Raw genomic sequence first — 14,106 nt, forward strand, 5'->3', positions numbered from 1 at the left:
CGGCGGAGGGGGTGCTTTTTCCGGATGGAGCTGTGGAGAGACACCCCGGAAGACAGGTGGCGGCGCCGGGGCTGGGCTCCAGTGGCTGCGGCCAGGTGCAGCTCGCGGGGCTCGCGGGCCGAACGGACGGCACCCGGGTCCGCGGCCATGTCTGGGTGGCGTCAGGCCGCCCCCGGAGCGTCTGGTGTGCCGCTGCCTTCCAGGGACGCCTTCTGGCCGCCTGGCCGGTCAGGCAGGTGGGGAGTGCCCCATCAGACGCTTGCTGTGGTGGGAGGGTCCTGAGGAGGTGGGGCCTGCAGCGGTACCTGGTACCCGCCGGGGGCGGAGACGGCCGCCGCCGCAGCCGCGGCAGGCGACAGAAGGAGAAAGCGGAGCGGGAGGCAAAAAGCCTACAGCACCCGGTATTCCCAGGAGCTCTCCAATCCAGGAGGTCTCCCATCCAAGTTCTAACCAGGCCCGACCCTGCTTAGCTTCCGAGATCCACACTTGATCGGGCCCGTCTAGGCTGGTTTGGCAGTAGGTGTCGGTGGGTCGCGGGCTGCCTCTCGAGGCGCAGCTTAGCAGGCCCTTGGGCCTTACCGCCAGCCCAGCGGCCCGCCCGCCCTGGCGGGGCCCCGCCGCCCGCCTAGGCAGAGGAACGCAGGTCTCGGGGACCGGGTGGTGGCGCAGGTGTTGGCGACCACCCAGCCCAGGGCGGGCGGGACCCAGCAAACTTTTCGGCGCTTGGCCTCCCACCCCAGATCCCGCAGGTCGCTCACAGGGATGTGGCCCCGGAGCCTTCAGGGCCCGGGGCCTGCGGTCCCTTGGGCATCCCACCTGCCGGCCCACGCGGCGCTAGGCGCAGCCCGGCCGCAGACCGGGCCGGCCCTCCTGCCCGACAGCAGCTGGCCCGAAGCCAGTGGGAGCCACCATTGAGTTGGCAAAGCCCCTTAGACCCAGCAACGCCACCCTTGCCCCCACACCACCGTCCGAGCTCAGGACCCCGCCCCAGGTGGCCGGCAGGCCCGCGGAAGCGGCCTGGGCCCTCTATCCCTCTCCGGCACCCGGCCGTGGCGAAACGGTGGAGGGGGGGCTTTTTCCGGATGGAGCTGTGGAGAGACACCCCCCGGCAGACAGGTGGCGGCGCCGGGGCTGGGCTCCAGTGGGGGCCGCCAGGTGCAGGTCGAGGGGCTCGCGGGCCGCGTGGACGGCACCCGGGTCCGCGGCCATGTCTGTTTCGTGTCAGGGCACCAACGGAGTGTCTGGTGTGCCGCTGCCTTCCAGGGACGCCTTCTGGCCGCCTGGCCGCTCAGGCAGGCGGGGAGCGCCCCATCAGACGCTTGCTGTGGTGGGAGGGTCCTGAGGAGGTGGGGCCTGCAGCGGTACCCGGCGGGGGTGGAGACGGCCGCCGCCACCGCCGCCGCCACCGCCGCCGCCACCGCCGCCACCGGCACGACCGCCGCGGTCGACGAAAGGAGAAGGTGTGTAGCGGGAGGCAAAAAGCCTACAGCACCTGGCGTTCCCAGGAGCTCTCCCGTCTGGGAGGTCTCCCATCCAACTACTAACCAGGCCCAACCCTGCTTAGCTTCCGAGATCGAGTCGAGATCGGGCCCGTCTAGGGTGGTTTGGCCGTAGACACTGGGGGGGTCGCGGGCTGCCTCTTGAGGCGCAGCTTAGCAGGCGCTTGGGCTTACCCCGCGCCAGCGGCCCACCCGCCCCGGCAGGGCCCCACCGCCCGCCTAGGCAGGGGAACGGAGGTCTCGGGGACGGGGGTGGTGGAGGAGTTGGCGACCTCCTAGCCCAGGGCGGGTGGGACACAGCAAGCTTTTCGGCGCTTCGTGCCCCGCCGCAGATCCCACAGGCCGCTCACAGGGACGTAGCCCCGGAGACTTCAGGGCCCGGGGCCGGCGGTCCCTCGGGCATCCCACCTGCCCGCCCACGCTGTGGTAGGCGTAGCCCAGAGGCAGACCGGCCCGGCCCTCCTGTCCGACAGCAGCTGGCCCGAAGCCACTGGGAGCCACCATTGAGTTGGCACGGCCCCTTAGACACAGCAACGCCACCCTTGCCCCGTCGCCACCGTCCGAGCTCAGGACCCCGCCCCAGGTGGCCGGCAGGCCCGGGGAAGCGGCCCGGGCCCTCGATCCCGCTCCCGCCCACGGCCGCAGCGAAACGGCGGAGGGGGTGCTTTTTCCGGATGGAGCTGTGGAGAGACACCCCGGAAGACAGGTGGCGGCGCCGGGGCTGGGCTCCAGTGGCTGCGGCCAGGTGCAGCTCGCGGGGCTCGCGGGCCGAACGGACGGCACCCGGGTCCGCGGCCATGTCTGGGTGGCGTCAGGCCGCCCCCGGAGCGTCTGGTGTGCCGCTGCCTTCCAGGGACGCCTTCTGGCCACCTGGCCGGTCAGGCAGGTGGGGAGTGCCCCATCAGACGCTTGCTGTGGTGGGAGGGGCCTGAGGAGGTGGGGCCTGCAGCGGTACCTGGTACCCGGCGGGGGCGGAGACGGCTGCCGCCGCAGCCGCCGCAGGCGACAGAAGGACAAAGCGGAGCGGGAGGCTAAAAGCCTACAGCATCCGGTATTCCCAGGAGCTCTCCAATCCAGGAGGTCTCCCATCCAAGTTCTAACCAGGCCCGACCCTGCTTAGCTTCCGAGATCCACACTTGATCGGGCCCGTCTAGGCTGGTTTGGCAGTAGGTGTCGGTGGGTCGCGGGCTGCCTCTCGAGGCGCAGCTTAGCAGGCCCTTGGGCCTTACCGCCAGCCCAGCGGCCCGCCCGCCCTGGCGGGGTCCCGCCGCCCGCCTAGGCAGAGGAACGGAGGTCTCGGGGACCGGGTGGTGGCGCAGGTGTTGGCGACCACCCAGCCCAGGGCGGGCGGGACCCAGCAAACTTTTCGGCGCTTGGCCTCCCACCCCAGATCCCGCAGGTCGCTCACAGGGATGTGGCCCCGGAGGCTTCAGGGCCCGGGGCCTGCGGTCCCTTGGGCATCCCACCTGCCGGCCCACGCTGCGCTAGGCGCAGCCCGGCCGCAGACCGGGCCGGCCCTCCTGCCCGACAGCAGCTGGCCCGAAGCCAGTGGGAGCCACCATTGAGTTGGCAAAGCCCCTTAGACCCAGCAACGCCACCCTTGCCCCCACACCACCGTCCGAGCTCAGGACCCCGCCCCAGGTGGCCGGCAGGCCCGCGGAAGCGGCCTGGGCCCTCTATCCCTCTCCGGCACCCGGCCGTGGCGAAACGGTGGAGGGGGGGCTTTTTCCGGATGGAGCTGTGGAGAGACACCCCCCGGCAGACAGGTGGCGGCGCCGGGGCTGGGCTCCAGTGGGGGCCGCCAGGTGCAGGTCGAGGGGCTCGCGGGCCGCGTGGACGGCACCCGGGTCCGCGGCCATGTCTGTTTCGCGTCAGGGCACCAACGGAGCGTCTGGTGTGCCGCTGCCTTCCAGGGACGCCTTCTGGCCGCCTGGCCGCTCAGGCAGGCGGGGAGCGCCCCATCAGACGCTTGCTGTGGTGGGAGGGTCCTGAGGAGGTGGGGCCTGCAGCGGTACCCGGCGGGGGTGGAGACGGCCGCCACCACCACCGCCGCCACCGCCGCCGCCACCGCCGCCACCGGCACGACCGCCGCGGTCGACGAAAGGAGAAGGTGTGTAGCGGGAGGCAAAAAGCCTACAGCACCTGGCGTTCCCAGGAGCTCTCCCGTCTGGGAGGTCTCCCATCCAACTACTAACCAGGCCCAACCCTGCTTAGCTTCCGAGATCGAGTCGAGATCGGGCCCGTCTAGGGTGGTTTGGCCGTAGACACTGGGGGGGTCGCGGGCTGCCTCTTGAGGCGCAGCTTAGCAGGCGCTTGGGCTTACCCCGCGCCAGCGGCCCACCCGCCCCGGCAGGGCCCCACCGCCCGCCTAGGCAGGGGAACGGAGGTCTCGGGGACGGGGGGTGGTGGAGGAGTTGGCGAACTCGTATCCCAGGGCGGGTGGGACACAGCAAGCTTTTCGGCGCTTCGTGCCCCGCCGCAGATCCCACAGGCCGCTCACAGGGACGTAGCCCCGGAGACTTCAGGGCCCGGGACCGGCGGTCCCTCGGGCATCCCACCTGCCCACCCACGCTGTGGTAGGCGTAGCCCAGAGGCAGACCGGCCCGGCCCTCCTGTCCGACAGCAGCTGGCCCGAAGCCACTGGGAGCCACCATTGAGTTGGCACGGCCCCTTAGACACAGCAACGCCACCCTTGCCCCGACGCCACCGTCCGAGCTCAGGACCCCGCCCCAGGTGGCCGGCAGGCCCGCGGAAGCGGCCTGGGCCCTCTATCCCTCTCCGGCACCCGGCCGTGGCGAAACGGCGGAGGGGGTGCTTTTTCCGGATGGAGCTGTGGAGAGACACCCCGGAAGACAGGTGGCGGCGCCGGGGCTGGGCTCCAGTGGCTGCGGCCAGGTGCAGCTCGCGGGGCTCGCGGGCCGAACGGACGGCACCCGGGTCCGCGGCCATGTCTGGGTGGCGTCAGGCCGCCCCCGGAGCGTCTGGTGTGCCGCTGCCTTCCAGGGACGCCTTCTGGCCGCCTGGCCGGTCAGGCAGGTGGGGAGTGCCCCATCAGACGCTTGCTGTGGTGGGAGGGGCCTGAGGAGGTGGGGCCTGCAGCGGTACCTGGTACCCGCCGGGGGCGGAGACGGCCGCCGCCGCAGCCGCCGCAGGTGACGAAAGGAGAAAGCGGAGCGGGAGGCAAAAAGCCTACAGCACCCGGTATTCCCAGGAGCTCTCCAATCCAGGAGGTCTCCCATCCAAGTTCTAACCAGGCCCGACCCTGCTTAGCTTCCGAGATCCACACTTGATCGGGCCCGTCTAGGCTGGTTTGGCAGTAGGTGTCGGTGGGTCGCGGGCTGCCTCTCGAGGCGCAGCTTAGCAGGCCCTTGGGCCTTACCGCCAGCCCAGCGGCCCGCCCGCCCTGGCGGGGCCCCGCCGCCCGCCTAGGCAGAGGAACGCAGGTCTCGGGGACCGGGTGGTGGCGCAGGTGTTGGCGACCACCCAGCCCAGGGCGGGCGGGACCCAGCAAACTTTTCGGCGCTTGGCCTCCCACCCCAGATCCCGCAGGTCGCTCACAGGGATGTGGCCCCGGAGCCTTCAGGGCCCGGGGCCTGCGGTCCCTTGGGCATCCCACCTGCCGGCCCACGCGGCGCTAGGCGCAGCCCGGCCGCAGACCGGGCCGGCCCTCCTGCCCGACAGCAGCTGGCCCGAAGCCAGTGGGAGCCACCATTGAGTTGGCAAAGCCCCTTAGACCCAGCAACGCCACCCTTGCCCCCACACCACCGTCCGAGCTCAGGACCCCGCCCCAGGTGGCCGGCAGGCCCGCGGAAGCGGCCTGGGCCCTCTATCCCTCTCCGGCACCCGGCCGTGGCGAAACGGTGGAGGGGGGGCTTTTTCCGGATGGAGCTGTGGAGAGACACCCCCCGGCAGACAGGTGGCGGCGCCGGGGCTGGGCTCCAGTGGGGGCCGCCAGGTGCAGGTCGAGGGGCTCGCGGGCCGCGTGGACGGCACCCGGGTCCGCGGCCATGTCTGTTTCGCGTCAGGGCACCAACGGAGCGTCTGGTGTGCCGCTGCCTTCCAGGGACGCCTTCTGGCCGCCTGGCCGCTCAGGCAGGCGGGGAGCGCCCCATCAGACGCTTGCTGTGGTGGGAGGGTCCTGAGGAGGTGGGGCCTGCAGCGGTACCCGGCGGGGGTGGAGACGGCCGCCGCCACCGCCGCCACCGCCACGACCGCCGCGCGGTCGACGAAAGGAGAAGGTGTGTAGCGGGAGGCAAAAAGCCTACAGCACCTGGCGTTCCCAGGAGCTCTCCCGTCTGGGAGGTCTCCCATCCAACTACTAACCGGGCCCAACCCTGCTTAGCTTCCGAGATCGAGTCGAGATCGGGCCCGTCTAGGGTGGTTTGGCCGTAGACACTGGGGGGGTCGCGGGCTGCCTCTTGAGGCGCAGCTTAGCAGGCGCTTGGGCTTACCCCACGCCAGCGGCCCACCCGCACCCGGCAGGGCCCCACCGCCCGCCTAGGCAGGGGAACGGAGGTCTCGGGGACGGGGGGGGTGGTGGAGGAGTTTGGCGACCTCCTAGCCCAGGGCGGGTGGGACACAGCAAGCTTTTCGGCGCTTCGTGCCCCCGCCGCAGATCCCACAGGCCGCTCACAGGGACGTAGCCCCGGAGACTTCAGGGCCCGGGGCCGGCGGTCCCTCGGGCATCCCACCTGCCCGCCCACGCTGTGGTAGGCGTAGCCCAGAGGCAGACCGGCCCGGCCCTCCTGTCCGACAGCAGCTGGCCCGAAGCCACTGGGGAGCCACCATTGAGTTGGCACGGCCCCTTAGACACAGCAACGCCACCCTTGCCCCGTCGCCACCGTCCGAGCTCAGGGACCCCGCCCCAGGTGGCCGGCAGGCCCGGGGGGAAGCGGCCCCGGGCCCTCGATCCCGCTCCCCGCCCACGGCCGCGGCGAAACGGCGGAGGGGGGTGCTTTTTCCGGATGGAGCTGTGGAGAGACACCCCGGAAGACAGGTGGCGGCGCCGGGGCTGGGCTCCAGTGGCTGCGGCCAGGTGCAGCTCGCGGGGCTCGCGGGCCGAACGGACGGCACCCGGGTCCGCGGCCCATGTCTGGGTGGCGTCAGGGCCGCCCCCGGAGCGTCTGGTGTGGCCGCTGCCTTCCAGGGGACGCCTTCTGGCCGCCTGGGCCGGTCAGGCAGGTGGGGAGTGCCCCATCAGACGCTTGCTGTGGTGGGAGGGTCCTGAGGAGGTGGGGCCTGCAGCGGTACCTGGTACCCGCCGGGGGGCGGAGACGGCCGCCGCCGCAGCCGCGGCAGGCGACAGAAGGAGAGAAAGCGGAGCGGGGAGGCAAAAAGCCTACAGCACCCGGTATTCCCAGGAGCTCTCCAATCCAGGAGGTCTCCCATCCAAGTTCTAACCAGGCCCGACCCTGCTTAGCTTCCGAGATCCACACTTGATCGGGCCCCGTCTAGGCTGGTTTGGCAGTAGGTGTCGGTGGGTCGCGGGCTGCCTCTCGAGGCGCAGCTTAGCAGGCCCTTGGGCCTTACCGCCAGCCCAGCGGCCCGCCCGCCCTGGCGGGGCCCCCGCCGCCCGCCTAGGCAGAGGAACGGAGGTCTCGGGGACCGGGTGTGGTGGCGCAGGTGTTGGCGACCACCCAGCCCAGGGCGGGCGGGACCCCAGCAAACTTTTCGGCGCTTGGCCTCCCACCCCAGATCCCGCAGGTCGCTCACAGGGATGTGGCCCCGGAGCCTTCAGGGCCCGGGGCCTGCGGTCCCTTGGGCATCCCACCTGCCGGCCCACGCGGCGCTAGGCACAGCCCGGCCGCAGACCGGGCGGCCCTCCTGCCCGACAGCAGCTGGCCCCGAAGCCAGTGGGAGCCACCATTGAGTTGGCAAAGCCCCTTAGACCCAGCAACGCCACCCTTGCCCCCACACCACCGTCCGAGCTCAGGCCGCCCCAGGTGGCCGGCAGGCCCGCGGAAGCGGCCTGGGCCCTCTATCCCTCTCCGGCACCCGGCCGTGGCGAAACGGTGGAGGGGGGGCTTTTTCCGGATGGAGCTGTGGAGAGACACCCCCCGGCAGACAGGTGGCGGCGCCGGGGCTGGGCTCCAGTGGGGGCCGCCAGGTGCAGGTCGAGGGGCTCGCGGGCCGCGTGGACGGCACCCGGGTCCGCGGCCATGTCTGTTTCGCGTCAGGGCACCAACGGAGCGTCTGGTGTGCCGCTGCCTTCCAGGGACGCCTTCTGTCCGCCTGGCCGCTCAGGCAGGCGGGGAGCGCCCCATCAGACGCTTGCTGTGGTGGGAGGGTCCTGAGGAGGTGGGGCCTGCAGCGGTACCCGGGGGGGGTGGAGACGGCCGCCCCCACCGCCGCCGCCACCGCCGCCGCCACCGCCGCCACCGGCACGACCGCCGCGGTTGACGAAAGGAGAAAGTGTGTAGCGGGGGCAAAAAGCCTACAGCACCTGGCGTTCCCAGGAGCTCTCCCGTCTGGGAGGTCTCCCATCCAACTACTAACCAGGCCCAACCCTGCTTAGCTTCCGAGATCGAGTCGAGATCGGGCCCGTCTAGGGTGGTTTGGCCGTAGACACTGGGGGGGTCGCGGGCTGCCTCTTGAGGCGCAGCTTAGCAGGCGCTTGGGCTTACCCCGCGCCAGCGGCCCACCCGCCCCGGCAGGGCCCCACCGCCCGCCTAGGCAGGGGAACGGAGGTCTCGGGGACGGGGGGGTGGTGGAGGAGTTGGCGACCTCCTAGCCCAGGGCGGGTGGGACACAGCAAGCTTTTCGGCGCTTCGTGCCCCGCCGCAGATCCCACAGGCCGCTCACAGGGACGTAGCCCCGGAGACTTCAGGGCCCGGGGCCGGCGGTCCCTCGGGCATCCCACCTGCCCGCCCACGCTGTGGTAGGCGTAGCCCAGAGGCAGACCGGCCCGGCCCTCCTGTCCGACAGCAGCTGGCCCGAAGCCACTGGGAGCCACCATTGAGTTGGCACGGCCCCTTAGACGCAGCAACGCCACCCTTGCCCCGACGCCACCGTCCGAGCTCAGGAGCCCACCCCAGGTGGCCGGCAGGCCCGGGGAAGCGGCCCGGGCCCTCGATCCCGCTCCCGCCCACGGCCGCGGCGAAACGGCGGAGGGGGTGCTTTTTCCGGATGGAGCTGTGGAGAGACACCCCGGAAGACAGGTGGCGGCGCCGGGGCTGGGCTCCAGTGGCTGCGGCCAGGTGCAGCTCGCGGGGCTCGCGGGCCGAACGGACGGCACCCGGGTCCGCGGCCATGTCTGGGTGGCGTCAGGCCGCCCCCGGAGCGACTGGTGTGCCGCTGCCTTCCAGGGACGCCTTCTGGCCGCCTGGCCGGTCAGGCAGGTGGGGAGTGCCCCATCAGACGCTTGCTGTGGTGGGAGGGGCCTGAGGAGGTGGGGCCTGCAGCGGTACCTGGTACCCGGCGGGGGCGGAGACGGCTGCCACCGCAGCCGCCGCAGGTGACAAAAGGAGGAAGCGGAGCGGGAGGCAAAAAGCCTACAGCACCCGGTATTCCCAGGAGCTCTCCAATCCAGGAGGTCTCCCATCCAAGTTCTAACCAGGCCCGACCCTGCTTAGCTTCCGAGATCCACACTTGATCGGGCCCGTCTAGGCTGGTTTGGCAGTAGGTGTCGGTGGGTCGCGGGCTGCCTCTCGAGGCGCAGCTTAGCAGGCCCTTGGGCCTTACCGCCAGCCCAGCGGCCCGCCCGCCCTGGCGGGGCCCCGCCGCCCGCCTAGACAGAGGAACGGAGGTCTCGGGGACCGGGTGGTGGCGCAGGTGTTGGCGACCACCCAGCCCAGGGCGGGCGGGACCCAGCAAACTTTTCGGCGCTTGGCCTCCCACCCCAGATCCCGCAGGTCGCTCACAGGGATGTGGCCCCGGAGCCTTCAGGGCCCGGGGCCTGCGGTCCCTTGGGCATCCCACCTGCCGGCCCACGCGGCGCTAGGCGCAGCCCGGCCGCAGACCGGGCCGGCCCTCCTGCCCGACAGCAGCTGGCCCGAAGCCAGTGGGAGCCACCATTGAGTTGGCAAAGCCCCTTAGACCCAGCAACGCCACCCTTGCCCCCACACCACCGTCCGAGCTCAGGACCCCGCCCCAGGTGGCCGGCAGGCCCGCGGAAGCGGCCTGGGCCCTCTATCCCTCTCCGGCACCCGGCCGTGGCGAAAGGGTGGAGGGGGGGCTTTTTCCGGATGGAGCTGTGGAGAGACACCCCCCGGCAGACAGGTGGCGGCGCCGGGGCTGGGCTCCAGTGGGGGCCGCCAGGTGCAGGTCGAGGGGCTCGCGGGCCGCGTGGACGGCACCCGGGTCCGCGGCCATGTCTGTTTCGCGTCAGGGCACCAACGGAGCGTCTGGTGTGCCGCTGCCTTCCAGGGACGCCTTCTGGCCGCCTGGCCGCTCAGGCAGGCGGGGAGCGCCCCATCAGACGCTTGCTGTGGTGGGAGGGTCCTGAGGAGGTGGGGCCTGCAGCGGTACCCGGCGGGGGTGGAGACGGCCGCCGCCACCGCCGCCGCCACCGCCGCCGCCACCGCCGCCACCGCCACGACCGCCGCGGTCGACGAAAGGAGAAGGTGTGTAGCGGGAGGCAAAAAGCCTACAGCACCTGGCGTTCCCAGGAGCTCTCCCGTCTGGGAGGTCTCCCATCCAACTACTAACCAGGCCCAACCCTGCTTAGCTTCCGAGATCGAGTCGAGATCGGGCCCGTCTAGGGTGGTTTGGCCGTAGACACTGGGGGGGTCGCGGGCTGCCTCTTGAGGCGCAGCTTAGCAGGCCCTTGGGTCTTACCGCCAGCCCAGCGGCCCGCCCCCCCTGGCGGGGCCCCGGCGCCCGCCTAGGCAGAGGAACGGAGGTCTCGGGGACCGGGTGGTGGCGCAGGTGTTGGCGACCACCCAGCCCAGGGCGGGCGGGACCCAGCAAACTTTTCGGCGCTTAGCCTTCCACCCCAGATCCCGCAGGCCGCTCACAGGGACGTAGCCCCGGAGACTTCAGGGCCCGGGGCCGGCGGTCCCTCGGGCATCCCACCTGCCCGCCCACGCTGTGGTAGGCGTAGCCCAGAGGCAGACCGGCCCGGCCCTCCTGTCCGACAGCAGCTGGCCCGAAGCCACTGGGAGCCACCATTGAGTTGGCACGGCCCCTTAGACGCAGCAACGCCACCCTTGCCCCGACTCCACCGTCCGAGCTCAGGAGCCCACCCCAGGTGGCCGGCAGGCCCGGGGAAGCGGCCCGGGCCCTCGATCCCGCTCCCGCCCACGGCCGCGGCGAAACGGCGGAGGGGGTGCTTTTTCCGGATGGAGCTGTGGAGAGACACCCCGGAAGACAGGTGGCGGCGCCGGGGCTGGGCTCCAGTGGCTGCGGCCAGGTGCAGCTCGCGGGGCTCGCGGGCCGAACGGACGGCACCCGGGTCCGCGGCCATGTCTGGGTGGCGTCAGGCCGCCCCCGGAGCGTCTGGTGTGCCGCTGCCTTTCAGGGACGCCTTCTGGCCGCCTGGCCGGTCAGGCAGGTGGGAAGTGCCCCATCAGACGCTTGCTGTGGTGGGAGGGGCCTGAGGAGGTGGGGCCTGCAGCGGTACCTGGTACCCGGCGGGGGCGGAGACGGCCGCCGTCGCAGCCGCCGCAGGCGACGAAAGGAGAAAGCGGAGCGGGAGGCAAAAAGCCTACAGCACCCGGTATTCCCAGGAGCTCTCCAATCCAGGAGGTCTCCCATCCAAGTTCTAACCAGGCCCGACCCTGCTTAGCTTCCGAGATCCACACTTGATCGGGCCCGTCTAGGCTGGTTTGGCAGTAGGTGTCGGTGGGTCGCGGGCTGCCTCTCGAGGCGCAGCTTAGCAGGCCCTTGGGCCTTACCGCCAGCCCAGCGGCCCGCCCGCCCTGGCGGGGCCCCGCCGCCCGCCTAGGCAGAGGAACGGAGGTCTCGGGGACCGGGTGGTGGCGCAGGTGTTGGCGACCACCCAGCCCAGGGCGGGCGGGACCCAGCAAACTTTTCGGCGCTTGGCCTCCCACCCCAGATCCCGCAGGTCGCTCACAGGGATGTGGCCCCGGAGCCTTCAGGGCCCGGGGCCTGCGGTCCCTTGGGCATCCCACCTGCCGGCCCACGCGGCGCTAGGCGCAGCCCGGCCGCAGACCGGGCCGGCCCTCCTGCCCGACAGCAGCTGGCCCGAAGCCAGTGGGAGCCACCATTGAGTTGGCAAAGCCCCTTAGACCCAGCAACGCCACCCTTGCCCCCACACCACCGTCCGAGCTCAGGACCCCGCCCCAGGTGGCCGGCAGGCCCGCCGAAGCGGCCTGGGCCCTCTATCCCTCTCCGGCACCCGGCTGTGGCGAAACGGTGGAGGGGGGGCTTTTTCCGGATGGAGCTGTGGAGAGACACCCCCCGGCAGACAGGTGGCGGCGCCGGGGCTGGGCTCCAGTGGGGGCCGCCAGGTGCAGGTCGAGGGGCTCGCGGGCCGCGTGGACGGCACCCGGGTCCGCGGCCATGTCTGTTTCGCGTCAGGGCACCAACGGAGCGTCTGGTGTGCCGCTGCCTTCCAGGGACGCCTTCTGGCCGCCTGGCCGCTCAGGCAGGCGGGGAGCGCCCCATCAGACGCTTGCTGTGGTGGGAGGGTCCTGAGGAGGTGGGGCCTGCAGCGGTACCCGGCGGGGGTGGAGACGGCCGCCGCCACCGCCGCCGCCACCGCCGCCGCCACCGCCGCCACCGCCACGACCGCCGCGGTCGACGAAAGGAGAAGGTGTGTAGCGGGAGGCAAAAAGCCTACAGCACCTGGCGTTCCCAGGAGCTCTCCCGTCTGGGAGGTCTCCCATCCAACTACTAACCGGGCCCAACCCTGCTTAGCTTCCGAGATCGAGTCGAGATCGGGCCCGTCTAGGGTGGTTTGGCCGTAGACACTGGGGGGGTCGCGGGCTGCCTCTTGAGGCGCAGCTTAGCAGGCGCTTGGGCTTACCCCGCGCCAGCGGCCCACCCGCCCCGGCAGGGCCCCACCGCCCGCCTAGGCAGGGGAACGGAGGTCTCGGGGACGGGGGGGTGGTGGAGGAGTTGGCGACCTCCTAGCCCAGGGCGGGTGGGACACAGCAAGCTTTTCGGCGCTTCGTGCCCCGCCGCAGATCCCACAGGCCGCTCACAGGGACGTAGCCCCGGAGACTTCAGGGCCCGGGGCCGGCGGTCCCTCGGGCATCCCACCTGCCCGCCCACGCTGTGGTAGGCGTAGCCCAGAGGCAGACCGGCCCGGCCCTCCTGTCCGACAGCAGCTGGCCCGAAGCCACTGGGAGCCACCATTGAGTTGGCACGGCCCCTTAGACGCAGCAACGCCACCCTTGCCCCGTCGCCACCGTCCGAGCTCAGGACCCCGCCCCAGGTGGCCGGCAGGCCCGGGGAAGCGGCCCGGGCCCTCGATCCCGCTCCCGCCCACGGCCGCGGCGAAACGGCGGAGGGGGTGCTTTTTCCGGATGGAGCTGTGGAGAGACACCCCGGAAGACAGGTGGCGGCGCCGGGGCTGGGCTCCAGTGGCTGCGGCCAGGTGCAGCTCGCGGGGCTCGCGGGCCGAACGGACGGCACCCGGGTCCGCGGCCATGTCTGGGTGGCGTCAGGCCGCCCCCGGAGCGTCTGGTGTGCCGCTGCCTTCCAGGGACGCCTTCTGGCCGCCTGGCCGGTCAGGCAGGTGGGGAGTGCCCCATCAGACGCTTGCTGTGGTGGGAGGGGCCTGAGGAGGTGGGGCCTGCAGCGGTACCTGGTACCCGGCGGGGGCGGAGACGGCCGCCGCCGCAGCCGCCGCAGGCGACGAAAGGACAAAGCGGAGCGGGAGGCAAAAAGCCTACAGCACCCGGTATTCCCAGGAGCTCTCCAATCCAGGAGGTCTCCCATCCAAGTTCTAACCAGGCCCGACCCTGCTTAGCTTCCGAGATCCACACTTGATCGGGCCCGTCTAGGCTGGTTTGGCAGTAGGTGTCGGTGGGTCGCGGGCTGCCTCTCGAGGCGCAGCTTAGCAGGCCCTTGGGCCTTACCGCCAGCCCAGCGGCCCGCCCGCCCTGGCGGGGCCCCGCCGCCCGCCTAGGCAGAGGAACGGAGGTCTCGGGGACCGGGTGGTGGCGCAGGTGTTGGCGACCACCCAGCCCAGGGCGGGCGGGACCCAGCAAACTTTTCGGCGCTTGGCCTCCCACCCCAGATCCCGCAGGTCGCTCACAGGGATGTGGCCCCGGAGCCTTCAGGGCCCGGGGCCTGCGGTCCCTTGGGCATCCCACCTGCCGGCCCACGCGGCGCTAGGCGCAGCCCGGCCGCAGACCGGGTCGGCCCTCCTGCCCGACAACAGCTGGCCCGAAGCCAGTGGGAGCCACCATTGAGTTGGCAAAGCCCCTTAGACCCAGCAACGCCACCCTTGCCCCCACACCACCGTCCGAGCTCAGGACCCCGCCCCAGGTGGCCGGCAGGCCCGCGGAAGCGGCCTGGGCCCTCTATCCCTCTCCGGCACCCGGCTGTGGCGAAACGGTGGAGGGGGGGCTTTTTCCGGATGGAGCTGTGGAGAGACACCCCCCGGCAGACAGGTGGCGGCGCCGGGGCTGGGCTCCAGTGGGGGCCGCCAGGTGCAGGTCGAGGGGCTCGCGGGCCGCGTGGACGGCACCCGGGTCCG

The 14,106-nt window shown here is 72.0% G+C and overlaps 6 pseudogenes; all 6 read right to left on the minus strand.

The window, feature by feature from the left end:
• Positions 1 to 1,480: 1,480 nt before the first annotated feature.
• Positions 1,481 to 1,616, minus strand: LOC132507632 (5S ribosomal RNA; annotated as a pseudogene).
• A 2,013-nt stretch (positions 1,617 to 3,629) lies between these two features.
• LOC132507634 (5S ribosomal RNA) lies at positions 3,630 to 3,765 on the minus strand (annotated as a pseudogene).
• A 1,992-nt stretch (positions 3,766 to 5,757) lies between these two features.
• Positions 5,758 to 5,893, minus strand: LOC132507645 (5S ribosomal RNA; annotated as a pseudogene).
• Positions 5,894 to 7,929: 2,036 nt separating this feature from the next.
• LOC132507636 (5S ribosomal RNA) lies at positions 7,930 to 8,065 on the minus strand (annotated as a pseudogene).
• A 2,015-nt stretch (positions 8,066 to 10,080) lies between these two features.
• Positions 10,081 to 10,216, minus strand: LOC132507637 (5S ribosomal RNA; annotated as a pseudogene).
• Positions 10,217 to 12,233: 2,017 nt separating this feature from the next.
• Positions 12,234 to 12,369, minus strand: LOC132507647 (5S ribosomal RNA; annotated as a pseudogene).
• Between the last annotated feature and the right edge of the window lie 1,737 nt (positions 12,370 to 14,106).

Source organism: Lagenorhynchus albirostris, chromosome 16 (genome assembly GCF_949774975.1).
Source record: "Lagenorhynchus albirostris chromosome 16, mLagAlb1.1, whole genome shotgun sequence".
Classification (NCBI taxonomy): domain Eukaryota; kingdom Metazoa; phylum Chordata; class Mammalia; order Artiodactyla; family Delphinidae; genus Lagenorhynchus; species Lagenorhynchus albirostris.